At 37.7% G+C, this 9,994-nt stretch overlaps 1 non-coding gene across 1 annotated transcript; it reads left to right on the forward strand.

Moving 5' to 3' along the window:
- The first annotated feature begins 7,708 nt into the window (after window positions 1-7,708).
- On the forward strand, window positions 7,709-7,815 carry LOC116112396. The gene has a single exon (XR_004125247.1). It is a non-coding gene; the product is annotated as a small nucleolar RNA R71 (small nucleolar RNA).
- The last annotated feature ends 2,179 nt before the right edge of the window (window positions 7,816-9,994 follow it).

Here is a 9,994-nt window from a genome sequence, read left to right on the forward strand (position 1 = left end):
ATCATAAAAATAAAAAATATTAAAATTTCATTTCTAGATTCTTTGGAGAAGTGAAGCTACAATTTTTCAATCATTCCAAATGCTGAAAAGAATGGCGAATTCATCACATTTGAAGTTACAAAATACTAATAAGTAGAAAACAAATAAAGAACCCTACCTTGTAATTGAAAAAACAAACTCCCAAGTACTGGTTGAAGTTGGGTATTTTTATGGGCATATATTTAAATTTATCATTTTAAAAAATTATCAGAACCGTTGGAAAATAAACCCAAATATTTTGGGTGTTTAAAAACTACTACTAAAAACCCCTTAAAACACTACGGTGGTTTATCTTCAAAACTGTTACAGTGGTTTATTGATGCGTGTTTCCACAATATGCAATATGTAGCAAGTAACTAATCGCACAAGTATATAATGATAGATGAGTATCGTTCCCACGAGGATTGTTGCTAAGCACTAAGTTCTACTATTTCAAGTTGGAGCAACGTTTCTTTGGATTGATGGAGCTATTTCTAATTAAACTGAATAAATTTTAAACTAAATTAACTATGAATGCAAGATGAAAATCACGGATAATCAATTCAAGTGTAAACGGGTAGGTTTTGACTTCATCGATTTTATGGGTTAAACCTAAAAATTACACTACATTCACATTCATATGCATTGGTTGTAAACCGAACTCACTAAGGTGTTAAACATACCTTCTCAGGCTTGTTTTCCTATTCTTCCTTTTAACTTCCGCACCCACAATTTGAAAGTTAACAATTCCAAACTCATTAAGCAAAGAATCCTACAATGATTTCATTAATTCTTGAATCTATCTCTAGCATCCAATACTATAATGCGTGTTACCCAAGAAGCCTAACATGATTCATTTTCAATCTCATCATGTTCTCACATAAGCATTAAAACTCAGAGCAAACACACTCAAACATAGTCATATACATAACATGATCAATATTTAACCCATTAAAATCCGATTACAATCAAAACCCTAACCAAAATGGGTTAGTTTATAGCTAAATTAACACTACAAAACGAAAAACAAATATCAAGTTCACATAATGAAAATAAGAGAAATGACAAGAAATCTCCCCAAATGATGATCCTTGGTTCAAAATCAATCTTCACCCTTAATGCTAAATCTCTCCAACTTAATCAAAGAATGAAAAGTGCTAAACCTACTTCCTCAATGACCCGGGCAAAAGGTTAAGTGTTTCTTTTAACCTCGCCCCAAATTTCTTAGAAAAACAACACAAAGTAAACTGGCTTTACAAAATGGAAATTACGACTTCGCCGCGCAAGAAAAAAGCAGACTTGTCGTGTCTGTGTACTTCTCCGCGGCGAAGCTTCTTGAAAAGTTCTAAAATTACAAAACTGCCACTCTGCTTGCATCTCGCTTGATTCTTCGATTCTCGGTGCTCTCTCTTTGGAACAAGCCTCATCGTGTCTCTCTGTTTAGAACTCACTTAACTTTGAGATCCCTAACTTTTAAGTCAAAAACAACCATTTTGTCCTCATTTGCTCAAAATTCCATTCTAACCTGAAACAGAATGTAAAAATTAGCAACAATTCAGGTCAAAGCACCAGAAATACTGAAATCCGAATAAAAGTCTAATGAAAATTTATATCGGATTATCAAATACCCCCAAACTAAAGATACTCGTCCTCGAGCATAGTAAAACCAACGAAACAAAAACACAGACACAAAGAAAACACAAACACACACACACAACTGGAAAATGAACAAAATCAACAAGACTCAAATTCAACAAACAAATTGCTAAAATTGCACAAGTCTCAAAAGTTGTTGAAAATTATTATAAGGAAATGTTCAACACTCCAAGAAGCTATAAGCATTTCACTGTCTTCCTCAATCGGTCCACCAATAGTGATCCCCACTTCAATCCACATCCCAACTTCCTGGATTATTTTATGCAAAAATGTAGTTTATCAAATGGTGGCAGACTCCATAAGCCTAATATCGAACTACTCGCCACTAATGAGGACTAAACAAAGATGAGAATCAAAAGGTCTTTAAAAGGTTGTAACGTTAGGCTCGGGTAATGGGTTCCAAGAAAAGGATAGGAAAAACAAAGTAAGAGAACTCGGTTTTCCTCATTGCAAACACTCAAGTCAAATCGAACTCCACTTCTTTTCAACCAACAATCAATGTGTCCACTTATTTACCACCCTCAAACTTGTATCCTTCTTATTTTTGATACCACAAATGTGCGGGTTTAAGGTGTACATGGCGTTGTTAAACCTGAGGTCGCCAAGTACTGCTAGGCAATTTTTAAGGCGGTTACTGGTTTCCAGCCGATATATCCTTAAACCCAGCAAATGAATTTATTAAATTTTATTTTATTTTTTTATTTTTATGAACATAACATGATCAATTGAATTGAGGTGAACTACCTCTTTTATAATTTTTTTTTTTTGCCCTTCTCCCAACCCTCTAACCAATCTTTTGGCTTATTAGTACAACTCTTTTTCCGTTCTTTGTGTTTGCACTAAGGCCGAATTCTCCTAAGGGTACGATAAAGTGTTTAGAGTAACAGGATTGGACAATTTTCGGTTTGCCAAGAAAAATAAAGCAATACTGATTCATACGGCTCAAAAGGGTGACTAAGGACAATTTTATTCCTGGGTCGGCTAAAAAGGCTCAAACATTCCAACAAGAATGCCTAAATCATCTTCTCAACCATGTCTAATCCAAGAATTTCGCCTCAAGCACTTCTCTACTAGGTTCTAGAGTCCACCAACATTATCAAGCCTTCACCTAGCCACATAAAATGAATCTAAGCATGCCGAAATAAATGAACATTGTGGTTGAACCACTCAACAAACCTCAATAAAAATCCAGTCAATACACAAAAACTTAAAGCAATGCTTAACATTTCTCAACAATAAGATTTCAACAACCCAATTCTCATCATTGATTTGTACAATTCATCATCGGCAAAAACATACAAACTAAAGAAAAAAACTAAAAATAAATTTTTTTTTTCAGTTTAAGGTGTACGTGGCATTGTTATACCAGAGGTTGCCAAGTATTGCTAGGCTGTTTTTAAGGTGGGCACTGGTTTCCAGCCAATATACCCTTAAACTAGGTTTTAATTCTATATACTACCCCCAAACTAAACATGACATTGTCCACAATGTTCCATTATGCATAAATCAGGAATAGAGAAAAATAAAAACAACAAAGGTCCGAGAATGCTCCCTGGTTAATCCATGAAGTGTCGCTCCACAATGAACACCCGGCCTCGGACTTTTCATCACCCATAATCTATCAAAACAATTGAAACTGTGGTGTCCCTTATGTTAGCACAAATTCACAACTAACTTGAAAATATTACAACCTAATCTCGTCCTTTCAACAACTACAACTAAACAACTAAACAGAATCCAAAACAAAAATAAAACTGAGTTTAATGTTTAGGATGAACAACAAAATCAAATAAACATAAAGATAAACAAAAACAGGTGCTCCAACTCATTCTTCTTCTTCCTCTTCTTCCTCATCTTCCCCTTCTTCCTCGAAGTCCATCCACTCATCTGAGTTCCAGTTGGCCCATTGGTATGCTCAAGTGTCAACGTTGAGCTCCTTAAAGCTATTCCTCTGCATCTCATGCATCATCTGGGTTTGCTCAACCAACCAATTCTGACATTTTTTCATATATTTCATTAAACCCATCATCTCCTGCATCATCTCTTTCTGTGTACCTATGGAGCTAGACGATGTGGCAAGGCTTGTTCTTTGCCTTTTTGCCCCTGCTCTTGGTTGCGCAGCTTCCAGACAGTCAAGGTGCTTCCTGTAATACTCTGAATCTAGAACTGGGGCAACATGAATACGGTGCTCGTCATCCTGAACCTTGACTCCAGCTCTAAGGCATAAGGCTGTGATGAGATGTGGGAAACCGTAACTTGTTCGCCTTGGTTTGGCCGCTAGCTTAATGCTGTTCCAGATCATGTCTCCCACATCAATGCTCTTCCCTGTGGCAATTGAGTAAGGCAATATTGCCTTCTCATGAGTAAATGTGTTGTAGTGCGATTCCGACATCAATTTCGCACAGACAAAATATTGCCACAGTCTAGCCATCGGTGTCAACTGAGTTCCCTTCAAAGTCTCCTTCTGTTTCTTCGAAACTGCCCAATCTGCATCCGGTTTTGCAATGACTGGAGGGATGACACTGTCCTCAAACTGTGATCTCTTAAACTATACATACTCATCCATGAGAATTTTAGGCAGGTTATAGAACTCATTGATCACCTTTCCCATAAATGGCACATCTTCCCCTCTTACAAAAATAGTATCTTCCTGACAATCCGGGAGATTGGCATAGAACTCCCTTACTAGCGGCTCTACAGCCGGTTGTGCAGGAGCACTCATGAACATCTCCCAACGTCTCTCTCTACTCCAATCCAAGGCCTGACTTGCGGTCAACCCGCGCTCCGGGATAATACCCTTATCCTTTCTTTGAATTGCCCCCTCATACCTTTTACGGGCTTCATCATTAACAAAACGGTTGTCAACATTCTTCCTTTTACTCTTACTCTTGCCCTTGTATGGTTGCTTAATTTTGGGAGCCATTGTTCACAATAAAAATTCACTCAAAAATTTTACCCCAACAATTCAAATCTAATTGTTCTACACAATCAATTCAATCCTGCAAAAGCAACCAACACTTCCAAAAATTTGTGCTTTACCCCCAAACTACAAATTTTCAATTTCACACAAACACTTCAATATTTCAAAAACCCACACTCCTCACAATCACCCAATGCACGAACTACTCTTCCTCTAACAAAATCAACGCTCAAAATCACCCAAATTCCACAACTCAATCGCAACAAAAATTTTTTCAGATCTACAATTAAAAACTTGAAATTGTGCGATAAAAAGCTTTGGGTACTTGAGATCTTACCAATATGAAGGAGTATTCGCCACCAATTGAACCAGAAATATCCCGCATTGAAAAGCCCCAAATTTTGGATCCAAAAATTTTTGTGAAATTTTCGCGAAAATTGTTGTTGAAATGGGTTGTTTTGGTGTTTAGGAAGGTTATGGAGTAAGAAATTTGGTTGGAACAACACTAGGGAGGTAAAAGATTGAATTTTGAAAAATTTTCTCTAAAGTGAAAATGAAAAGTTGCGTGAAAAATGAAAAAGAAGAGTGGGTATTTATAGAAAAGTATCTTCGTCGCAGCGACGTTCTTCGTGCATGAACCCTAAAAAAAAAAACCAGGTTTTGCCATGGCGAAGAAATATTCTTCTCTGAGGTGAAAACTCCAGAGGATACACGGCTTACTTCACCTCGGCGAAATGCCTTAGCCAAATTTCGAAATTTTTTTTTTGCCTTCTTCGCCGCGGCGACAACAATTACTTTGCCGCGGCGAAAACTTCCAGGAGTTAACCCAATTTTCAGGTTTCTTTGCCGCGGCGAAGTCTGGAACATTTTAACACCAAATTCGTCTTCACAATGCTTCGCCGCGGCGAAGAATACTTCTTCGGCCTAACGAAGTCTGGAGCATTTTTATTCCTTTCTTTGGCTGAAAACTTCACCTGAAACACCCAAAAACACACACATCAAAATCATACAAACTCATAATGAAATCAGACAAATTCAAACAACCAAAATGAAAAACAAACAATTAAAGACACTTGGGTCGCCTCCCAAGAAGTGCTTGTTTATAGTCGATAGCTTGACTCTCTCAATTCTTCACATCAGCCCGGACTATCCAAGTACATCACATCCCGAAAATTTCCCTTGTACTGGAGCTTCAATTGCTGATGATCTTTTTCACACAGTGGCCATGTTGAGAGTTTCACCACCCATTTCCATCCCTTGGTCATAACTTTGGTTGCTCGACTCTTCTCACCTACCACCTTCCGTTTTCTTTGCTTTACTTCACCCTTTTTGATCTTAGAGACCCGTTCCTTATGCGAACTCAAACTCAACTGTGGCATGTCTCATAATTTTGTGTAGCCCCGTCCGTAATGGTCCTCAATTTTGAACTGATTCGGGTTGACAATGCAGCTCTTAATTTCCACTTAGGATTATTCAGTTGGAAGGGTTCAATTTTTGACTTATCCACCACATCGATTTTTAAACACAACACTTTCCTGGGTGGAGCTCTCATTGATTCAAGGACATTAAATGTTATTTCTTCATCTTGCATCCTGATGATCAACTTCCCTTCTTGAACGTCGATTAAAGCTCTTCCGGTGGCTAGGAATGGTCGTCCCAAGATAAGAGGAATCTCTTTGTCTTCTTCCATATCCAACACAAAGAAGTCCGCAGGAAAAATAAACTTGTCCACCTTAATCAACACATCCTCTACAATCCCTCTCGGATGCTTTATTGATCGATCTGCAAGTTGCAAGCATATGGTTGTCGGTTTAACTTCACCAATTCCTAGTTTCCTGAAAACAGAAAAAGGCATAAGATTAATGCCAGCACCTAGGTCACATAAAACTCGATCAAAGGATATATCTCCTATAGTGTACGGGATAGTAAAACTCCCTAGATCTTTGAGTTTCGGGGGTAGCTTCTTCTGGAGAATGGTGCTGCACTCTTCCGTAAGCATCACCGTTTCCTCATCTTCTAGCTTCCTCTTGTTCAATAAAATTTCTTTAAGAAATTTTGCATAGCTCGACATCTGTTGCAATGCATCTGCAAAAGGAATGTTAATATGCAGTTTTTTAAAAACATCAAGAAATTTAATAAACTGCTTATCCTGATTTTCTTTTCTGAGTCTTTGAGGAAAAGGTACAGGTGGTGTGTGATGCGCCAACTCTGGTGGAATCTCGGGGAATGGCAATTTCTCTTTCCTTTTCTTTTTCCCTTCTTCCTGCTTTTGCTCATCTTTCCTTAGACTAGTCTTTCCTTGAATTTCTCACCTCTTCTAAAACTCTCCCACTTCTCAATGAAATTGCATTAACTTGCTCACGTGGGTTTGTTACTGTATTGCTTGATAAGAAACCCTATGGTCTCTCATTAAGCTTTTCGGCCAGTTGGCCCATCTGAACCTCAAGATTCCGAATGGATGCCCCTTGATTTCTAAAATTCGTCCTCGTCTCATTCATGAATCCCGTTGTCTCCTGCATAAATTTCCCAAACATATCTTCCAACTTTGTCACTCTTGGATCTCCCGGTTGATTATTCACCCCTGGTTGGTTATTTGGAACTGTTCTCTGGTTCCATTGGTTATTTTGCTGGTTCTGATTTCCCTAAGCCAGATTTGGATGATTTCTCCACCCCGGATTGTATGTGTTGGAGTACGGGTTGTTTGGTTGCCTCTGATTTCCTGCCAAGTAGTTCACTTGCTCTGTTGATAAAGATGACGAAGCAAATGTGTTCCCAACTTGACACTCGTTGCTCACATGGTTTCCTGCACAAAAATCACAAGTTAGTTGAGGTGCTTGTATAGAGTTTACCTGCATAGTTCCCAACTGTTTCTGAAGTGCAGTGAGTTGGGCTGAGATGGCTGTAGAGGCATCAACTTCATGAAGACTCGAAGATTTTCTTGGTGTAACTCTCTCATTTGGTCTTTGATAATTGCTGCTTGCCAAAACCTCAAGCAACTCATAGGCCTCTTCTGGTATCTTGTTTTGCAAGGCCCCTCCTGAAGCTGCATCCACCATGGTTTGCACATTACCCATCAATCCATTGTAGAATGTTTGGACTTGAAGCCAAACTGGCAAGCCATGGTATGGGCATTTTCTCATCAACTCCTTGTATCTCTCCCAAGCCTCATACAATGATTCAAAATCATCTTGTAGAAATGATGTGATATCATTTCTCAGTTTTGCTGATTTAGTTGGAGGGAAGAACTTGGTAAGGAATTTCTGTGCTAGATCATTCCTTGTTATAGTTCCCGGTGGTAATGCCATCAACCACCCCTTGGCTTTATCCCCCAATGAGAATGAGAATAACCTCAACCTAATTGCGTCATCCGACACTCCGCTCGACTTAAAGGTGTCACAAATTTCCAAGAAATTTGCAATATGCTGGTTCAGATCTTCCTTCAAATCACCATTAAATCTAACCGACTACTGGATCATCTGGATGATTGCCGGCTTGATCTCGAAGTTGTTGGCTTGCACAGTAGGTCTAGTAATACTCGACCCACTACCATTCACTGTGGGAACTGAAAATTCCCTCAGTGTCCTGTTTTCTGGTTCTGCCATTTCGACAACTATTTCCTCTGCTTCTACAACTAAATCCTCTCTTTCTCTTCTCTCTTTGTTATGTCGTCTGACGGTTCTCTCAATCTCAGGATCAACAGGAACCATTGATTGACGTCTCGTTCTTCGCATAAACTGCAAAAACAGAATTCAAGGAAAGTGAGATCACAAACCAATTGAAAATTTAAAAGCAAAAAGAAAAACAAATAAAAACTCCAATCTAGCTAACTATAGAAAAACTCAATGTTAACTTAAAATAGGCCCCGGCAACGGTGCCAAAAACTTGATGCGCGTTTCCTACAACATGCAATATGTAGCAAGTATACTAATCACACAAGTAATATAATGATGAGTGAGTATCGTTCCCACGAGGATTGTTAACTAAGCACTAAGTGTTCTACTGTTTTCAAGTTGGAGCAACCGAAATCTTTGGATTGATTGGAGCTATTTCTAATTAAACTGAACAATAAATTTTAAACTAAAGTTAACTATGAATGCAAGATGAAAATCATAGATAGTAATCAATTCAAGTAAAACGGGTAGGGTTTTGACTTCATTCAAATTTTATGGGTTAAACCTAAAAATTACACTACATTCACGTTCATATGCATTGGTTGTAAACCGAACTCACTAAGGTGTTAAACATACCTTCTCAGGCTACGTTTTCCTATTCTTTCTTTTTAACCTTCTGTACCCAACAATTTGAAAGTTAACAATTCCAAACTCATTAAGCAAAAGAATCCTACAATGATTTCATTAATTCTTGAATCTATATCTAGCATCCAATACTATAATGGCGTTTACCCAAGAAGCCTAACATGATTCATTTCTCAATCTCATCATGTTCATCACATAAAGCATTAAAAACTCAGAGCAAACACACAATCAAAGCATAGTCATATGAACATAACAAAATCAATAACTTAATCCATTAAAAATTCGAATTACAATCAAAACCCTAACCCAAAATGGGTTAGTTCATAGCTAAATTAACACTACNTACGTTTTCCTATTCTTTCTTTTTAACCTTCTGTACCCAACAATTTGAAAGTTAACAATTCCAAACTCATTAATCATAAGAATCCTACAATGATTTCATTTATTCTTGAATCTATTTCTAGCATCCAATACTATAATGGTGTTTACCCAAGAAGCCTAACATGAATTATTTCTCAATCTCATCATGTTCATCACATAAAGCATTAAAAACTCAGAGCAAACACACAATCAAAGCATAGTCATATGAACATAACAAAATCAATAACTTAATCCATTAAAAATTCGAATTACAATCAAAACCCTAACCCAAAATGGGTTAGTTCATAGCTAAATTAACACTACAAAAAACGAAAAACAATAATATTCAAGTTCAACATAATGAAAAGTAAGAGAAAGGACAAGAAATCTCACCAAATGATGAATCCCTTGGTTCAAAATCGAGTCTTCACCCTTTTAATTGCCAAATCTCTCCAAACTTAATCAAAGAAAATGCAAAAGATGCTAAACCTACTTCCTGAACGACCCTTGGCAAAAAGGTTAAGTGTTTCTTTTGGACATCGCCCAAAATTTCTCAGAAAAACCCGCACAAAGTAAAACTGTGCGTTTTACAAAACTAGAAATTACAACTGTCGCTGCGGCGAAGCTTCTTGAAAAGTTCTGAAATTACAGAACTGCCACTCTACTTGCTTCTTCGCTTGATTCTTTGATTCTCGGTGCTCTCCCTTTGGAACATGCCTCATCGTGCTTTATCCTGCTTCAGAACTCACTTAACTTCTGAGATCCGCTAACTTCTGAGTCACAA

This window comes from Pistacia vera, unplaced genomic scaffold (assembly GCF_008641045.1).
Source record: "Pistacia vera cultivar Batoury unplaced genomic scaffold, PisVer_v2 Contig660, whole genome shotgun sequence".
NCBI lineage: Eukaryota > Viridiplantae > Streptophyta > Magnoliopsida > Sapindales > Anacardiaceae > Pistacia > Pistacia vera.